Here is a 20,783-nt window from a genome sequence, read left to right as displayed (position 1 = left end):
CTTCTAAATACCGAAAATCGGGAGGTACCGTTCTATGGGAGCTATATGAATATATGGCGTAGACTTATACCCACAAATTTCAAGTGGAAAGTTGTATACCCTCAACGAAGACTAAATAGCAAATTTCAGCCATTTCGGTGAGATATTGGGGCTACAAACTTCAAAACACTGGAAATCGGGAGGTATTGTTATATGGGGGCTATATCAAAACGTGAACCTATAAAGCCAATTTTCAATACCAAATTACAAAGCTCTATCTTAAAAATTGCAATTTGTACCTTGATTTCAACAGACGGACGAACAGACAGACGGACATGGTTATATGGACTTAGAATTTTACCCTGATCAAGAATATATACATGGGCGTAACCAGACCAACTTTCGGTGGATTACTGTGGCCACAATCTTTAAAATACCGCAAATCGTGAGGTACCGTTGTATGGGGGCTATATCAAAACGTGGACCGATATAGCCCGTTTGCAATACCAAACATCCTAGGAGTAATAGAAACTAATATGCAAATGTGCAGAGCTCTATCTTAAAAATTGCGAGCTGTATCTTGATTTCAACAGACGGACATTGTTATATAGACTTAGAATTTTAACCTGATCTAGAATATATAAGTTAAATTAATTGATGAGGAATTAATTTGATCCATTACGGTGCTATGCACCTTAGTTAAATAATGAAGACTTGATTTGCTCTTTTGCGGTGCTATGCACCTCTTTATTGAATAATTGAATGATAACTTAAAACTAACTTTATTTTATGATTATAATGTAGAGCACTGCAGCGATCACGCCACTTGCATAAATTGCTGCGTTAGCTTGAAGACATTCCCATCGTCGAATGCAATACGATCCTTTTGTTGAAGGTTGAGTTCGCTGAACTGATGTTTGTTGGTAACGTTTGTGGTGTCAGCGGAAAGTTACAAATGCTTGTGTTCAGTGACAGTGGTATAGTGGGATTTAGGTGTTAACTTATACTTTATAGGGTCTGCGACCAATATTTCGATGTGTTACAAACGGAATGACAAATTTATTTATACCCTCCATGTAATGGTGGAGGGTATACAAATTAGACCAACCAAGTAAAAAACTATCAGTCGGCTTTGCCGACAGAGACACGCCCTCAGCTGAAACTTTCATCTACAGACAGATCGAATGTATTCTGGTTTTTGTCAGAATTTGTGACGATCCACCCTTCTGGTTCTATCTTCTCCAGAGTTCGCTACCTTCTTGCCCCGGCCGTGCTCAGTCTGGGGCAGTTCTTTTCCTTCGGATACGGATTCGGATGCGTTCACATAAAAGTAAAAATGTTAAGGTAGCTTTCATTGAATGTGTGTGAGAGAGGGAGTATAAGTGTCATTAGGTGTTTGTGAGTCAGATGTAAGAGTATTGCCCAGAGTTCTGTACCCACCCTAACTGCTGACTATTCATTTTATGTCAGCCCTATTGTACCCCTAAAAGAAGTCCTTCCCCATATTGCAACTCTTTAATGGTTCATATTGAACGAAGAAACGATTATATTTACCAACATGGATTATTTACGATTAGATTAACAGTGACAGAAATCCAGTATTGTTTTTTTAGATATTATAATTCAAGATCAAATCAAGATAGTTATAAAGTTGAATATTTGTTATAAAAATTGAGATGGAATAAACTAAGATCTTGAAAGTATTTGTTTAAGTTAAATTGGTGATAATGTATCATGGTTGACTATGGAATGAACATAATACGATACGGACTTACCCAAGTAATCCCACACAGTCTCCAGGCCTGTTGACGAAGGAACTTGATGCAATTTTTTCACTACTGATTCTTATAAGAGTTCATTTCATAAGCCACGATTAAGAATATGATGTGATATATGTGTGAGAATTCATGCTAATAAATAAGAATACAGCCGCTGGGTAATCCTTTTAAATAAAATTTTGCATAGAAATGGTTGGCAAAGATTATTTTGATCCTTTTGTTGGCTTTCTAATGTTGAAAAATTTAAGATTCCGTTAGATATTCCGGGTATATGAGGCAAAATTTAACATCCGGATTATTCAATTCAATTGGAAATGCCGTTCACTGAGATCTTTTCAAATATGGATAATTATTCCCATAAAAACGTGCCTTCGGGTCAGATATTTAAGAATTGGAAAAGGATTCGCTCTTCAAATTATTCCGTTGTCAGGATTTTTTCTAATTTTTGTCCCAATTTGAAATTATATCTTTTGAAATTGTATCTTTTAGGATATTTTCGTCAAACGTGACTTCTGGTAGAGGCTTTTATTTCAAATTTTGTGATACTTTTTATTTCAAATTTTGTGGCCCTTTTTGGGACATTTGAACTTGCGGATTAGAATTAAAGTTCAAACGTGTTGCGGAGGAGGTACTTAACGGAATGGACCGACATAGTCAATTATGGAATTCGATCTTATTTTGAGAGTCATATCTTTTTAATAGCTATCGCGCCCACTAGTAATTTTAGTGGGTCATCGTATAATTTTGGACCAGTATGCCAGGAAAACATAATATCGCTGTAAACAGTACCTCAAAGAACAGCATCGGTATACATTTAAAAAGGATCTTCGAACAGACCCTAAACTGCACTTAGCCACAAATGTTGATATGGGCCATTTTAGAAGTTAAACTAAATTTGGACAAAATATTAGGAGATCCAAGGTTAGAACAAAATTTGTTGCCTCGTTTAAGAGATATCGTACATACCAGTTTAGAGACATTTTTAAAATACTGGGTGAAGTATGGTAAGTTCTGGACCGGCATTGCCCATCTTCGAACTGAAACTGAGTTCGGACAAAATATGATGAAGCCCAAATTTTGGACCAAATCGGTTGTTCAGTTCGAGAGTTATAGTGCTCTCAAGTTTTACACCTTTCGGGCTGTTTTCTCAAGAATTATGGACTTGCCCGTGAAAAAACTTTTACCGTCGTAATGGAGGCACCAAATTCTACTTGTTTCAATAAAAATCAAAGTAATTCGAGAACAGGACTTAAAGTGAACTTATGCGAAATTTTGTGTATGAGGTACCCGAAGTAGTGAACAAATACAGTCCATATTCGTACCTGATCTATATCTGGTAGATATATTAGGATGTGTAAAATATGGACCAAATTGGTCACTGCCTTCAAGAGTTATCGTGCACAAAATTTGCCATGCATTTTTGAACTTTTGTGGCGGAGGTACATTGAAGGAGTGGACTGATATGGCATATCTTCGAACTTAAATTAAGCTTGGACAAAATAATATGAAAGCTAAATTTTGGCCCGAATCTGCAGATCCGTTCGAGAGTTATCTTGCGCTCCAACCACTACACACGGTGTCATAGGGGTTTTTTGAAACTTTCAGGCTATTTTCTCAGGACGTAAGGTTTTGCCCCTGATGAAACTTTTACCGCCGTATGGAGGGCAGTGAATACAAGTTACTAAAACAAAAATCAAAGCGATTCGAGAGATGGTCCTAAACTGAACTTTTCCGAAATTTTGTGTGGGAGGTACCCGAAGGAGTGGACCGATTGAGTCCACATAGAAACTTTATCTAAGTCTGGCACAAGTTTCACGATGTGCAAAGTATAGACCAAATCGGTTACTCCCTTTAAAAGTTATCGTGCGCACAAATTTTCGGAACATTTTCGAACTTTTGTGTGGGAGGTACCGGAAGGAGTGGACCGATATAGCCCATCTTCGAACTTAAAATAAGTTTGTGCAAAATATTACGAAAGCCAAAATTTGAACCGAATCGGTTCATCCCTTCGAGAGTTATCGTGCGCTCCAGCCAGCCAGACAGGCAGACAGACGGACGGACATTGCTCATTCGACTCCAAATTATCTGAAACACATTTCGTCCAAACATACTTGGGGTCTAAAACCATTATTTCGATGAGGCACATTTTGCCCGTATGAAAGTGTATATACCCTTCATAGCCTAAAGGCTGAGTATAAAAATTGAGATGGAATAAACTAAGATCTTGAAAGTATTTGTTTAAGTTAAATTGGTGATAATGTATCATGGTTGACTATGGAATGAACATAATACGATACGGACTTACCCAAGTAATCCCACACTCCAGGCCTGTTGACGGAGGAACTTGATGCATATTTGTCACTACAGATTCTTATAAGAGTTCATTTTATAAGCCACGATTAAGAATATGATGTGATATACGTGTGAGAATGCATGCTAATAAATAAGAATACAGCCGCTGGGTAATCCTTTTAAATAAAATTTTGCATAGAAATGGTTGGCAACGATTATTTTGATCCTTTTGTTGGTTTTCTAATGTTGAAAAATTCAAGATTCCGTTAGATATTCCGGGTATATAAATTTAACATCCGGATTATTCAATTCAATTGGAAATGCCGTTCACTGAGACATGTTGCTTTAAATCTTTTCAAATGTGGATAATTATTCCCATAAAAACGTGCCTTCGGGTCAGATATTTAAGAATTGGAAAAGGATTCGCTCTTCAAATTATTCAGTTGTCACGATTTTTTCTAATTTTTGTCCCAATTTGAAATTATAAAATTTGAATCTTTTAGGATATTTTCGTCAAACGTGACTTCTGGTAGAGGCTTTAAAATGGTAAAGGGAATCGCTCTTGAAATGATCCTTTTTATTTCAAATTTTGTGGCCCTTTTTGGGACATTTGAACTTGCGGATTAGAATTAAAGTTCAAACGTGCTGCGGAGGAGGTACTTAACGGAATGGACCGACATATTCAATTATGGAATTGGATCTTATTTTGAGCGTCATAACTTTTTTAAAAGCTATCGCGCCCACTAGTAATTTTAGTGGTCATCGTATAATTTTGGACCAGTATGCCAGGAAAACATAACATCGCTGTAAACAGTACCCCAAAGAACAGCATCGGTATACATTTAAAAAGGATCTTCGAACAGACCCTAAACTGCACTTAGCCACAAATGTTGATATGGGCCATTTAAGAAGTTAAACTAAATTTGGACAAAATATTAGGAGATCCCAAGTTACGACAAAATTTGTTGCCTCGTATATACTAGTTTAGAGACATTTTTAAAATGCTGGGGGAAGTATGGTAAGTTCTGGATCGGTATTGCCCATCTTCGAACTGAAACTAAGTTTGGACAAAATATGATGAAGCCCAAATTTTGGACCAAATCGGTTGTTCAGTTCGAGAGTTATAGTGCTCTCAAGTCACTACATATGGTGGCATAGAGTTTTTTTACACCTTTCGGGCTGTTTTCTCAAGAATTATGGACTTGCCCGTGAAATAACTTTTACCGTCGTAATGGAGGCACCAAATTCTACTTGATTCAATAAAACTCAAAGTAATTCGAGAACAGGACTTAAAGTGAACTTATGCGAAATTTTGTGTATGAGGTATCCGAAGTAGTGAACAAATACAGTCCATATTCGTACCTGATCTATATCTGGTAGATATATTAGGATGTGTAAAATATGGACCAAATCGGTAACTGCCTTCAAGAGTTATCGTGCACATTTTTGAACTTTTGTGGCGGAGGTACATTGAAGGAGTGGACTGATATGGCATATCTTCGAACTTAAATTAAGCTTGGACAAAATATTATGAAAGCTGAATTTTGGCTCGAATCGGCAGATCCGTTCGAGAGTTATCTTGCGCTTCAACCACTACAGACGGTTTTTTTTGCACATATCAGGCTATTTTCTCAGCAAGTATGGACTTGCCACTGATGAAACTTGTACTATCGTATTGGGGGCAGCAAATGCAAGTTTTTACAACAAAAATCAAAGCGATTCGAGAGTAAGTCCTAAACTAAACTTATTCGAAATTTTGTATGGGAGGTACTCGAAAGAGTGGACTGTTGAGTCAATATTGGAACCTTATCTAAGTCTGGTAGAAATTTTACGACGTGCAAAGTATGGACCAAATCGGTTACTGCCTTTAAGATTTATCGTTCGCACAATTTTTTCTATAATTTTCGAACATTTGTGTGAGAGGTACCGGAAGGAGTGGACCGATATAACCCATCTTCGAACTTAAACTAATTTTGGACAAAATATTACGAAAGCCAAATTTAGAACCGAATCCGTTGATCTGTTCGAGAGTTATCGTGCGCTCCAGCCAGACAGACAAACAGACAGACGGACGGACATGGATAAATCAACTCCAAATTGTCTAAAACGGATTTCGTCCAAACATACCATTATATCGACGGACACAATTTGCCCATATGAAAGTGTCTATACCCTCGTTAGCATAAATGCTAACATCGAAATATTTCTGAGGGTATAAATATAGAGGTATTGCATTGTTATTGACCAAAGACCACGTACATCAATGTAAAATTGTAAAAAATCCTATACCATGATTACGACAAATGCTCTACAATGACATCCAAATTTTGTATAACGGAGGAAAAAATATTTTCAGACGAAATTGGGAACTGACATCCAAATTTTGTATAACGGAGGAAAAAATATTTTCAGACGAAATTGGGAACTACATGAGACGAACTACGCTTCACAAAGTAATGTAAGCAAACAATCATCTCAATTACCATTAGGCTGAAAACCAAGTAGGAACGGGCCCAACTTTTTATACACTTTACAGCGAAGTTAATAGTAACAATTAGTTTCTTTTAGTTTATTAAAGTACCAAGCTCTTCTTATACCTTACGGATTGTTCCTCAGATGAGCAGAATATCATAACCGATGATAATCACTTTATATTGATAATTTTCTGCGTGGACCAATATTTACAATTTTCCGATCTAACCTTTTGTGTCCTCTGACAACACGCAATACGAAATTCTGAAAAAAAAAAACTCGAAATACATAAAATTGTGCAATACCCGTTCATGGAGGATAAACTAAAACCCGTGTATATATGGATAGGTAACACACAATTCCAGTTAACAACCAATTCGGTAGAAGAATATGATTAAATCTTCAAAAAAGTTTAAAACAGGCGGTACCATTATATTGGGGGCTATACGAAAACGTGGACCTATACAGTCTGATTTTTGATAAGGGATGTTTTGTCGACTTGTACCGAGAAATTTATGGAGGACAGTTTTGGAACTCCAGCGATGAATAAATACCAATTTGCATCCAAACATATGTTATGTTAGGGAATGTTGCGAAACAAATATATGTTTGGATCCAAACATATTACGTTTAAGTCCAAACATATATTTGTTTGCTGCATTTTTTATCCTTGTAGGAAGACTAAATACAATTTACAGCCATTTCGGTGGTATATGGGGTCCACTACCTTCAAAATACCGAACATCGTGTGGTACCGTTCTAGGAGGCTATATGAAGATGTGGACTTATAGCGGCAAATTTGTGGTGGAAGGTTGTATGCCCCAACGAAGACTATATGCCATATTTCAGCCATTTCGGATGGATATTGAACTCAAAGCCTTCAAAATACCGAATAGAGGTACCGTTCTATGGGGGCTATGTGAAAATCTAGACCTACGCCGACAAATGTTTGGTTGAACAAACGATGAATAAATACCAAATTTCTGCCTATTTCGGTGGGACATTGATTACTCAACTTACAAAATACAGCAAATTGGGAGGTACCGTTTTATTACCAAACTTTCTGGGAGTAATATACCTTTACCAAATTATAAAGCTCTACTGTACATAGGTAAAAAAATTATCTAAAAATTGCTTCAATCTGTTGATACCTATATACGGGGGTTATACCAAAACATGAACCTATGTTGACGATATTTGGTGGAGAAGTTTCGTGACCACTGAGAATCTCAAATGTCAAATTACAGCTAGTTCGGTTAACAATTGTAGCAAAAACCTCAAAATACTGAAAATCGAGGGGTACCGTTATGTGAATGCTATATCAAACCATGGACCTATGTTGACGATTAGTAGTGAAGAAATTTCGCGACCACAGAGAACCACAAATATCAAATTACAGGTCGTTCTTTACCGTTATATGGGGGCTATACCAAAACACGGACCTATGTTAACAATTGTTGGTGGAGCCAAAGCGTCAAATTACAGCTAGTTCGGTTAAAAATTGCAGACCTCAAAATACCAAAAATCGGGGGGTATATCAAACCCTGCATCTATGTTGACTTTTACACTGGTCAACAGGACTTTTGTTTCAACCGAAATTGCAGTTGTTTCTGGATGAAATCGGCGAGTTATTTTCAAATCCGGTCCCGGTTTTTCTCCATCAGCTCCTGTTTTTGAGATATAGCTCAAAATCGGTTTTTACGAGTTTAACCCAGACTTTCGTTATTTTCGGATACAAACAAATATTTTTTTGTGGGTTTTTCGACATTAATATATTAAGGAGATGTTGTACGCTCGATACAAATCGTGTTTGAAATAGTTATGGTGAGTATATATCAAAAAAATAAAAAAAATACGACGGACCTTGTAAAAATTGTTTATTTTGAGTACTTTAAGCGGTAACTACGTCATCGGGGGAAGTCATAGGATCTTCATATGGCAATGTGGATATGCTTAGGGTGTCTACTATATAGTCCAGTATTCAAATATATAATATAAAGTTCATAGCGCCCATGATTAGGCCATAACCTAAAAATCATCATGCCATTGAAAAGTAAATGGCTTATGTGGTAATGATATCACTGGTAAATTATTTCCCTTTAGCAGTCTTCATGGCGATTTTTAGGTTATGGCCGAATCATAGGGACTATGAACTTTATATTATACATTTGAATACTGGATTATATAGTAGACACCCTAAGCATATCCGGAGTACCATATGAAGATCCTATGACTTCCCCCGATGTCGTAATTACAGCTTAAACTACTCAATGCCCCGATGTCGTAATTACAGCTTAAAGTACTCAAAATATGTAATTTTTACAAGGTCCGTCGTATATTTTCTATATTTTTTGATATATACTCACCATAACTATTTCATCCTTCCTTATATACTAATCTCCTTAATATACTAATGTCGAAGAACCCACAAAAAATATTTGTTTGTATCCGAAAATAACGAAAGTCTGGGTTAAACTCGTAAAACCCGATTTGGAGCTATATCTCAAAAACCAGAGCTGATGGAGAAAAACCGGGTCCGGATTTGAAAATAACTCGCCGATTTCATCTAGAAACAACTGCAACTTTGTCTGAAACATTCAACTTTTTCAATTTTGTTGAGCAGTGTTATTAGTGAAGAAGTTTCTTGACCACAGAGAACCACAAATATCAAATTACAGCTCGTTCTTTACCGTTATATGGGGGCTATACCGAAACACGGACCTAAGTTTTGGGAATCTCAAATGTTAAATTGCAGGAGGTTCGGCCTAAAAATTTAGCTTAAACCCTGAAAATACCGAACTTGGAGGGTATAAAAAGACTATGGGCCATTATTACATTATTTCTTTTACTATTGGATGGATTTGAAAAATCAAAATAAATTAATTTGAAGGAATTAAAAGTATAACTTTTACATTAAATGTTAATGCCAAGAAGGTCCTCCTTGAAATGTAATCATCAGTTTTAAGTTTAAGTTAACTGGAACGCTATAAATGTGTTCTGTAAATTCAAACTATAGCAAAAGAAGACTTATAATAATGGCTATAAGTAATTTTTGTGAGCATTTAACACTGTTTAGAGTATTTGGAATTCCATGTGTATTGTGCATAAATCGAATTGTCCCTCAACAATGAATGCAGTTTAAATTAAAAAAGGAAATATTTCCAATTCATTTCACACTTACAAAATGCATTCTCTGAAATTTCATTTACAAATTAATAATGAACGACAAAAGAATCCCAAATAATCAATCAATCATTCATTTGAAGTCACTGACCTAAATTATTTGTGTCGTGAACACTTTTTTTAGTTCTTTTTCGTTTATCCTTTTCACTCACACCAACTTCCTACATCAAAAAAAAAAAAATTAAATAAAAAATCTAAAATAGGAAACCATAGCACAGAAAATAATCAACCTTTATTTGTCAATAATACAACAGTACTCACAAATTATTACTTTGTGGGCTTGTTAACGTTCATCTAAAGAGTGGAGAAAAAATCATAGCTTCACATAACCAATCAATATATGTAGGCTTAACACAGAAGGATATCATATCCTCTTTCGCATTTTCAGAACAAAAAAGCAGCAATTTTTGTTATTTTCACTGTCCTCCCGCCTTCTTTGTTTGTATTCTTTCTTTTTTCTCCCCCTATTTGTTATTAAAGCAAATATGAATAAAGCCAAAAAGAGAAATCCATAAAAAAGGCTTTGTTGCTAAGGGCTATTTATATTGTTGCAGGAACAAAAACGTTATTTTGCAAAAGAGTTTACACTTCAAATAACACAATCAGCATCAACAGCTTCAGAACAATGATTAATGTCTCTACAAACAAATTTTCTGTATTCGTAGAATTCTACAATTTGTTATTGATGTATGGCCAGACAGGCATATGGTTGTTGCAATAATTGCTTTTTTTTTCATTGTTATGCTTTTGTTATTTTTTACCTTGCCAATAAAGAAGAATTCTCATGAATAAGATTATCGATTGGGCTATTGAAAATTGAGTTAACTTGTGGTTCCATGAAATATTTAAAGTCTGGGATTTTGAGATGAGAAGTCAATAGATGAAATAATAGCCACGATGGTGCATTGGTTAGTTTAACCACATTCTGCACTTTTAGACTTGGGTTCAATGCTATATTTTAAACACCGTTCAGAGTCAAAGATAAAAAAGTTATTCAGTATATAAAATCAAATGAAAATTCTTCCCCTTTGGGAAGGTCCGAGGAAATATTTTTTTACCGAAAGGCTATGAATAAGTAGAACTTTTCATTATTTTAATAAATAACTATTTCAATTCTCACATTTTTTTCTTCTTCCAACTTAAATAGCAAATTTTTTATTTCATTTATTATTATTCAACAAGTGTTAATGGAATTTATTTTACTACATGCCATGCATACGGAAACAAGAGTAAACAAATAAAATACTAGCGGAAATGAAATGTTATTTCCGCGTGTAAAAAAATAAGAGATACAAATATGTATATTACAAACGGAAAACTGACTCTCAGTTTATGTAAATAATTTATAAAAAAAGTTAATAAACCAAAATTTTTTCATGTTTTCATATTATTATAATTAAGAGACTTGAATTGAAAACAGAACATATACTTGGCCATCCGTTTTAATATCAGCCGTACATCGGAATGGTTCTCATACTGAATTTGTCATTGCATTTGGAACAGAACAAAATGTGAGTAGCTGCATTCATCAGCATGATAAAAACATTGTTCAAAATGCTTTGAACGGAATTTCATTGATATGATTACACTGTGCAACAAAATGGAGCTCAAAGTGTGGGGGGTGAAAATTCCTTTTGGGGATGAAAGCTCTTGGTGAGTATATACAGAACCCAGAAGGACAGATCCGCCGTGAGTCGAACTTTTGAGATATGGCGTGATGAATATTTTGCTGGAGACCCTATAAGCCCTCAGATATTAGCGTTATATCTTTGTCCGCTGTTGTTTTAGCATATTTTTGAGATCACATTTCTTCAGCCAAATAAAATGAGGATTATTTTCGTCCTTCAATGTCCTTTTCGTCCTTTATTTTAAGAGCCGCTATAAAAGTACCACAAGATAACGTTTTTCAGCTTCGAAATGTTCTGCAAAAATATCGGCCAGAAAATTTTAGGTACGGCTCTCATTGACAACAAATCGATATTGTCGCGTTTTCGTGGTCGTTTTGTGCATTTACCCTGTTTTTGTTAAGAAAAAGACTATATTTTGTTTTTTTGTATATTCGTTACAGAACATACAAAAACACAAAACACAGTTTTTTTTCTGAGCAAACAGGGGTAAATGTAAAAATGACTATGAAAACGCGACAAAATCGATTAGTTGTCAATGAGAGCCGTACCTAAAATTTTCTGAGCGACATTTTTGCAGAACATTTCGAAGCTGAAAAACGTCATCTCGTGGTACTTTTATGGCGGCTCTTAAAATAAAGGACGAAAAGGACATTGAAGGAAGCGAGATAGAAGGTCAAAATGCTCTACGAAAACAATCCTCATTTGATTTGGCTGAAGAAATGTGATCTCAAAAATAAGCTAAAACAACAGCGGACAAAGATATAACGCTAATATCTGAGGACTTATAGGGTCTGAAGCAAAATATTCATCACGCCATATCTCAAAAGTTCGACTCACGGCGGATCTGTCCTTCTGGGTTTTGTATATACTCACCAAGAGCTTTCATCCCCAAAAGGAATTTTCCACCCCCCAAAATTTCGGTTCACAGTGTTATTGAAGAGTTTGAGTAAGATTCGAAGATCCCACATGCAGTGTTAGTTGAACTAGTTGCTCTGTGCTCTGCTTATCACTTGTGTATACTTAAGGTTTTATGACACTTTTTATGACAAACGCATTGTGGGAAAATTCTCCTATTAAACGGTGGTATTTTTTTAGAATACGAGGGTTGCACGAAAACTCTCTGGCCTAGGCAACACAGTGTGTTGCATGCGCCATTTGATTTCTTTTGGAAAGTTTGACAGTTTTTAGGCTTCACCTACTCAGGACTGTTTGTCATACGACTATGTGTTGTGTTGTTTACAGTGACTTAAAAAAATCACTTTGGCAAAAAATGGAATTTACTTGTGAACATTTTCGTCCGATCATTTTTCACAACTTTCGACGTGGATAATCGCAGCGAGAGTGCATCGATCAAATTAAATCTTTTTATTTCGATAAAGGTTCATCCTATAGCACTAAGAAAAACTGCTTTAATGAACTCAATCGTGGCCGACACTCGCCAAAAAACGAAGGTCGTAAGGGTCGTCTAACAAACGGCCGTTGTGCAAGAAAAAAAATAAAGCCATGCGTGAAAGAAAAATTAATGATCGCCATGACCGTTATGATTTGTTCCTAAACTTTACAATTTTTGATATATTTCTATATTTAGGTCACATTTTTAAGTTTTTTTTTCTAAAGTTTTCACAATTTGCTTAAAAACGGAAAGTCTTATCGAAATGGAACTAGAGAAAATCTTACAGCTGTGAAAATTTTAAACAAGATTAGTTTTCGTAATTTTTTCCTAGGTTGTACATAAGTTTAAGTTGAAAAATTGCAGTCATGACATTGTTTTATAAGGAGACGATAGAGTCAGTGAATTGTCCCAATTTAAACTTCCATATCTCAAAAATGGCAAAACCTACGACAATATCATAAAGGCTAATTTTGTAGAGAATTTTCATAGCTACAATATTCTTTTTAGTCCCATTTCGATTGATCTCTCGGTTTCGATGCAAACTCGTGAAAACCTAAAAAACCCATCAAAATGTCAACTTGAATCGCGATTTTTTATTTTTCTCGTCTATAAACATTGTAGTTTCAGAATCCGCAATCCTAGGTGTAAGCACCCTCCATTTAATGTTATTTCAAGAGCACAGTGCGCTTAGTTCTGAGTGGCATACTAGTCTCCTGAGAAATTCGAAAAACGAACAAGAGAAGACGAATCATACTGCATAATGACAATGCGAGCTCTCACACATCGCTTCAAAACAGCGCCTGTTTGACCAGACAAAACGTGGAATTAATGGGTCATTCGCCGTACAGCCGTAACTGCGGATCCAATGACTTCATTTGATTCAAGCATATAAAAAAATAAGGCGTGGTCAACGATTTTCGTCACCAGAAGATGCTGTGGAAGCGTTCAAAAACCATGTTTAGAGGTGTCTCAATCGGAGAGGAAAAAGTGCTTCAAGAAGTGTATAAATCATGCTGGAGACTTCTTAAAAAAACTATGAAATTATTTTTGTTGGTAAATATTCGCGTTTTCACTGTTAGTCCAGATAGTTATCGTGCAGCCGTCGTATAAATCCAATTGATAAGAATTGTATTAGAAAGGGTAGGTTTGGACAACTTTATGACAGCTTTATCAATTCTTCGATGTAGCTCCTCCAATTCTATACACATCGCCTGTCGTTCAATCAAATAATCATGTTTGATCTCAAAGATCATCAGAAGCTGATGCTTTAAAATTGGGTTATATCGGTCCAAGTATGGTACCGCCATACTTTCGGTATTTTGAAGGATTTTACCACATTTTCGAACCAAAATGAGATATTCAACTCTTTTACATAGATTTGTCGTTATAGGCCCACGATTTTATATAGCATCCATATAAAGGTACGGTCGGATTTTATGTACTTCAAGTGATTTTTGTCACATTTTCGGACCGAAATTTCCGTAAGTTGTTTCGCTGCCCTCAAAAGTTCAATTCGGAAAATTGTAAATATAGGTATGTCTTTTGGTAAGGACACCACTACTTAGTATTTTGGATTCTGAATGGATAGAAAACCCCCACACAAAAAATGGGCAATATAGGTATGGACCTAGAAATGTCAATTTATGACGATACCTTCCGATTTAATGTATTTTTAAGGTTTTATACTGGGATGACTGTAGTTTGGTATTTAGGATTCTCATTGGGTAGAAAACATCGAAGTTTCATATACATTAAACATATTTTAAATAAGGTTAACATTAACAAAAATGGATTAGCTTTTTCATAATATAAATTATATTAATTATACAATTTACTCCAATACAATTTTACGTGGAGTGTATAAAATGTTCGGCTAGACCAAACTTTCGCTTTTTATACCCTACATCATTATAAGTTAGTTTTGGCTCAAAAGTCTGTAATTCATTGAAATAATGAATGTAGAACCATCCTTATATGTTCATGTAACTGTCCATCTAAACCTTGTAAGTAAACGTTTTATAGCTTTTAGAATATCTTCGCTTCTATGAGGCAAATTCCGAATGCAAAGCCTGACAAGAAAGTCGAAAAAACCTGATCTTTACGATGGTGATTAGTACTTTTTCCCTATTTGTTGTTTACATTCATGTTTGTATATTTGTATGTGTATTTGCGAATCGATTACCACTTCGCTGACCATTGTAGAACATTCTGTATTGTGGATGCTAGAAAACTTGAGCTAGTATTAATACCGGATAATGTCAGGTTGGTGAGTGAGTTGTAAATCAGACCGCATATTAAAACCATCAGCTAAGCATAGTGTGAACTAAAGAGTGGTGGGCTTGTGTATAAATAAAATAAGAATATATATTTTTTTCAAAATAGTCTGGCTTAATCTGCAACATGTAGGCAAAAAATATATTATACTAAGTTAAAGGATGAGGCTATCATTTGAGCTCCACCATTATCAGTTTCTGTGTATATTTTGCCTTGTCAGTATGTCTGTTTAATTCAGTACAGAGTTTTTAAAGTTAGTTATAATTTATAGTTAAATATAAGTTATATTGTTTCTTATATAGATCAAGATTTTAAAGGTTTTCTCACGGGGAAGGGTGCCAGTGGAACATAACTTCGGGTTTATTGAGTTTTCATTCAATGGGATATGTTCAGGATGTTTAAGCAAGATTTTTAGTTGAGTATTGTATTAGAACGAATTTTCTCCCAAGGAATATATTGCAAACTTAAACATATTTAAACTTTCCGAGTGGTATTGAAAATACCTCGGAGTCCTGAAAAAAGTCGACTCCAGAGTCGGAGTCGAACTAAAAGTTGCTCGACTCCGAAACCCTGGTCACAACCCTTCTCCACCAAAAACTGTCAATATAGGTCCATTTTAAGGTATAGCCCACATATAAGGTTACCTCCGTATTTGCGGCATGTTGAGGATTTTAGTTACAGGTTTTAACCGAACTACATGTAATTTTAGTTACAGGTTTTTGTTTGTTTTGTACATGTAATTTGATATTTAAAGTTCTTAGGAGTCACAACATTTCTTCACTAAAAATTTTTAACATATGTTTAGGTATACAACCCATATAACGGTACTTCACAATTACCGGTACTTCCCACCGGTTTTTAAAAAGTATCACTAAAATGGTATGCACGATATCTCTTGAATAGACCAACCAATTTGGTCCAAACTTGGGATCTCTAATATTTAGTCCAAATTTAGTTTAACTTCTAAGTTCAAAGGCAAATTAAAATGTCCAAAAAGGGACACACAATTCTGAAAAGACCCTGAATACAGTCGATCTGTCCTTAGATGAAAGTTTCAATTCACATACACGCAGAGAAAAAATATTTTTCGCTTTTGTTGGAACTAAAATATCTGTTTTCGTTCCAAAAATGTATTTGTTTTGTTCAAACATTGTAATCCAAATCCAAAAATACCATCTTTTGTTCCAAACATAGAAAACAAAAACAACTTTCGAATTTCCGCAATATTGTAAAAATCGTTAACAATACCGATTGTAGGAACTATCATAATCTAATTTTGTTTACAAAAAGTATTGTCAACCCAGAAAACCAGCCCAGAAATGTTTGATTTGAGTGTATATACTTCTCATATACACTTTTCGCATAACTTGGATATATGTCGCGTATATTTCAATCTTTGATGAACACAATACATGGTTTGCTGCATTGGCTCACAACAAAGACAAACAAAAAGCCACAAGCACCCACCACAACATAAGGAATAATTAAACACCATAACAAACTCCGATATAACACCAAACCTCAAAGCACAATGAAGATAGAAGAATGAAACAAAACAGAAACAAATAAAAACAAGAGTCTCCTTGTTGGTATACATACACACAAAAACAAAGATAAAGGCATCATGTCATACAAACAAAACTCACCATAATTGTTTTTTTTTTCAACACGGCATCGAATAGCGAGAGAAGAGAAAAATTGTCGAAGAAAAGAGAGAACTATTGTCCAGTTGACAAAATCAATTTTTGGAATCACAATACTACATTTGGAATTTAACAATATCTTTACAATACATATTTTGCTCTTCGAATATTGTTGGATCAATCATATTTTTTTCTCTGCGTGTAGGCTGAGGGTATATCTCTATCGGCAAAGCCGACTCATACGTTTTACTTGTTTTTTGATAAATTTTCTTCCCATATTTAGTTATTTGGATATCCGCAGACACAGAATATCTCCACCTTTAGATGTGGACTGGGGAGAAAACTAATTATTATTTTATGGTGGAGGGTATAAAAAGTTTGCCCCGGTCTAACTTAACGCCTTTTTTACTTGTTTAGTGTTTATCTACCTGACAGAATGTATACTATTTATTTCATATTACTTGGGATAATTTCATGGTGGATGGTATAAAAAGTTCGAGCCGACTGAACTTAACCTTTTTTAACTTGTTTTATTTTCATGCGACACCTACACGTAAATGTTTATTTAAAAATATTTTATAAATTTATTTTTATAAACCCATATAGATAAAAAAACTGAAAAAGTAAAACAAAACATTTTTGTTTACATTGGTATTTTTCCTGGTTTCCGCTGGCAAAAAAATAGTGTAGTTTGATTGCAGTGAAAACAATTAAAAAATATTTCACACACAAATTTTTACTACCCATTGAAGTATGTATAAATTTATGATGATTTTAATAAATGACATTTTTAGTTTATTTTATTTAGCGATGAACCGGCGTGAGTTTGTGTGTTTGTTCATTTGTAAACATTTATAAAAATTGTTGACAGCGAAAAGTTTACATTGAATTATTAATGTCAATATTTATTTTTAATTATCGGCGAAATGCCAAACTACTTAAAGACTAAATGAATAATTTAATGTACAACATGAACAAATAAATATCTGTTAGTTGTGATGAACAAAGCAACGAGAGATGCGTTATTGGAATTTTTAATTATATTTTTCTTAAATTGCAAATGAAATATAAAAATAAAATTAAGGACAAATTTAATGCTTCATGGTATGAGTTTAAACATAAAAGCCTTTTCTACCACACCTATACTTTAGATGTGTGAATGAATTTAGCAGCGTTTCTAGCACACCTATAAGATACAGGTATAAATCAAATTAATCTAAAATCAGTAGAAAAAACAGTTTCGTAAGGAAATAATATTTCGCTAATAAAATCTCTTTGGTCAATTGCCTTCTCATTATAAGAGATTTTAATTTATTTATTTTTTAATATTTTTTAGTTACACCTCTGCATACCGATATCGACTTTTCACCTTCTTCTTCTTTGATTTATTTCAGATTTCCCCCATAATCAAATATCCTTGAATGCTGTGAACTTTTGAGAAAAATATTCCGATGAACTTTTAAGGTAAATAAACGTCATTTTAATTTGCATATGTACATGTAGTATGTGTGTAACTTATGCAGTGTTTGATTCTGAGAAATGGAAAAGGAGCCTTAAATTTCAATTGAAGGCTATTTTTTCATTGAATACTTATTTCTGCATTCAAGTGAAAAGAAGATTTTCTTAAGAAGTAATGAAAAAATTATAGAGAGAGTAGCAGTAGGAAAAATTGTTATTAATTATTATTCATTTTAATGGTAAACATGTGCAAAGATACGAGAGGTACTTGAAAAGATTCCGGCAAATAAAGACCATTTTGACGTTTTTGTTTGGAAAGTTTGACAGTTTTAGCCTGTGTTGTTTACAGTGCCATGAAAAAATCACTTTGCAAAAGAAAAAATTACTTGTGAAAATTTTCGTCCGATAATTTTCGACGTGAATAATCACGGCAAGAGTGCATCAATCAAATTAAATCTTTATATGCCAATAAAGGACCATCTTATAGCCCTATGGAAAATTGGTTTAATGATTGAATCGTTGGCTACACTCGCTAAAAAAACGAAGGTCGTGTGGGTGGTCCAAAAACGGCCGTTGTGCCACAAGGAAATTAAGTCGTCCGTGAACGGATATTGTAAGATAGCCATGTTATATACAGTGAAATAGAGGCAACTCTGGGCATTAGGCCGGGGCGATTTGTATGGAAGGAAAAAAGTGATAATGGGCGCCTGGAGTTTCTGATTCTTGGGATTATACTGAGCAAAGAAGTCCACTAGACCATATGTCTACGGTGAAAATCGAGCCCCCGGATTTTGACTTGAATTTTTTTTCAAGGATATTGTGGCCAAACCTTATCTCAGAAACTTGACCTATCCTGAAAATTTCCTTTTGCGTTCTTAGTACACAGACCTTGGTCTTTCATCTCCAAAAGGAAATTTCCACCCACTGACTTCAAGTCGAATTTTGTAGCACAGTGTAATTTATCGATATTTTCCGAAATATGTGCACTTTTTCGGGGCAATGTACTAGAGAGTTCTAAATTATTGTCTTGGCTACAATTTTTGTCTTTGTGTTGGATCGAAAATCTCAGTGGTTTGGCTGTTACATACATGCCAAAATATCCAAAAAACCTTGAAAAGAAACTTCAAGTCAAAATCCGGGGACTCGATTTTCGCCGTAGACATATGGTCTAGTGGACTTTTTGGCTCAGTACAATCCGAATAATCAGAAAATCCAGGCGCCCGTGGTGGTGTTCAAATCGCCCCACCCTACTGGGCATGGGGTTTTCTCGTTAGATAAAATTTGTGCAAAGAAATTGTGAATAATCGAACATTGGTGGCGTCGTTTTTTATTGGGATAGCTAATACAATTTTGTTTTTTCAAAATAGTCTGGCTTAATCCCATTGTTGTTGTTTTATTATTTTAAAACAACTAATTTATTGGTGGAAAAAGTTTGCCATTGTTCGCCAAGGGGTAAGGCAGGAAAGACTAGTTTCGATCCACGCCACTAATAAATTAGTTGTTTTAAAATAATAAAACAACAACAATGGGATTAAGCCAGACTATTTAAAAAAAAAAAACAAATTGTGAATAAATACGATCGCGGTGCTTCAAACGACGATGAATCTTGGATCGCTATTCGTATGAGCCCGAACCAAAACAGCAATGGTCTGTGGAGGTCTTTAAAGTCTAGCCAAATCCAACGAAAGTTATTTATGGCAGAAGAACTTCGAAGCAAATGGTCGCCTGTTTCTTCAGCAAAACTGACCGTAGAAATGTTAATTCGGAGTAGTACACTACAATTTGCTTGCCTGAAGTCTCCTGAGAAATTCGAAAAACGTACCAGAGAAGACGACCATGACAATGCCAGCCCTCACACATCGATTCGAACCAGCGCTTTTTGACCAAAAAAAAAAAACCTGGAATTGTTGGACATCCACCGTACAGCCTTGACGTGAAGCGTTAAAAAGTGCTACAACAATGTATACTAAAGAAAGTACATTTTTGAGTTTCAGTAGAATTGTTTGGGTGTTCTACTAGCAATGCAACGTTCAGAATATACTAAAGATTTGTTTCATATATTTCCTTAAATCATGTTTTTGTTCCTGACCTTTAAAAAACTTCTGTTTTTGGAACGCCTTTATAAGGTCTTCTGTCTATAGAACACCTTTAAAAGGTCTTCTTTTTATAGAAGACCTTCAAAGGGTCTTCTATCTATAGGAGACCGTAAAAAGGTCTTCTGTCTACCTTTAAAAGGTGGTCTGTATATAGAACACTTTTAAAAAATCTTCTGTCTATATAATACCTTAAAAAGTTCTTCTTCGTTGGAACGGCTTTACAAGCTCCTCCGTCTTTAGAAAACACTTAAGAGGTTTCTGTCTATAGAAGATTTTTAAAAGGTCTTCTGTATAACACGACTTTCAAAAGGTCTACTGTCTATAGGAGACCTTTAAAAGGTCTTCTGTCTATAGGAGACCTTGAAAAGGTCTTCTGCCAATAGACGACCTTAAAAATGTTTTCTGTCTATAGAAGATTTTTAAAAGGTCCTCTATCTATAGAAGACTTTCAAAAGGTTTTCTGTCTAGTAGTAGTAGTATTATATTTTTATTTATGTATTCAAAACAGTTTTACAATTATTTTGTTTAAACAATATGTGTAAGGATTAAATAAAAATAAGATATTATATAATATTTATTAAGGCGCT

General features: G+C 34.7%; 1 long non-coding RNA gene across 1 annotated transcript in view; it reads left to right on the top strand.

The window, feature by feature from the left end:
• The window catches only part of LOC141394723 (uncharacterized), a 509,351-nt gene that overhangs the window by 144,392 nt on the left and 344,176 nt on the right, over positions 1-20,783 (top strand). The window contains exon 4 of the long non-coding RNA XR_012410479.1: positions 18,037-18,106. This is a non-coding gene — a long non-coding RNA (uncharacterized lncRNA). The remainder of the gene's footprint in view (positions 1-18,036; positions 18,107-20,783) is intronic.

Source organism: Musca autumnalis, unplaced genomic scaffold (genome assembly GCF_047663935.1).
Source record: "Musca autumnalis isolate F117 unplaced genomic scaffold, ASM4766393v1 scaffold_2, whole genome shotgun sequence".
In the NCBI taxonomy this organism is placed as follows: Eukaryota; Metazoa; Arthropoda; class Insecta; order Diptera; family Muscidae; genus Musca; species Musca autumnalis.
This window is presented reverse-complemented; position numbering and strand designations above follow the sequence as displayed.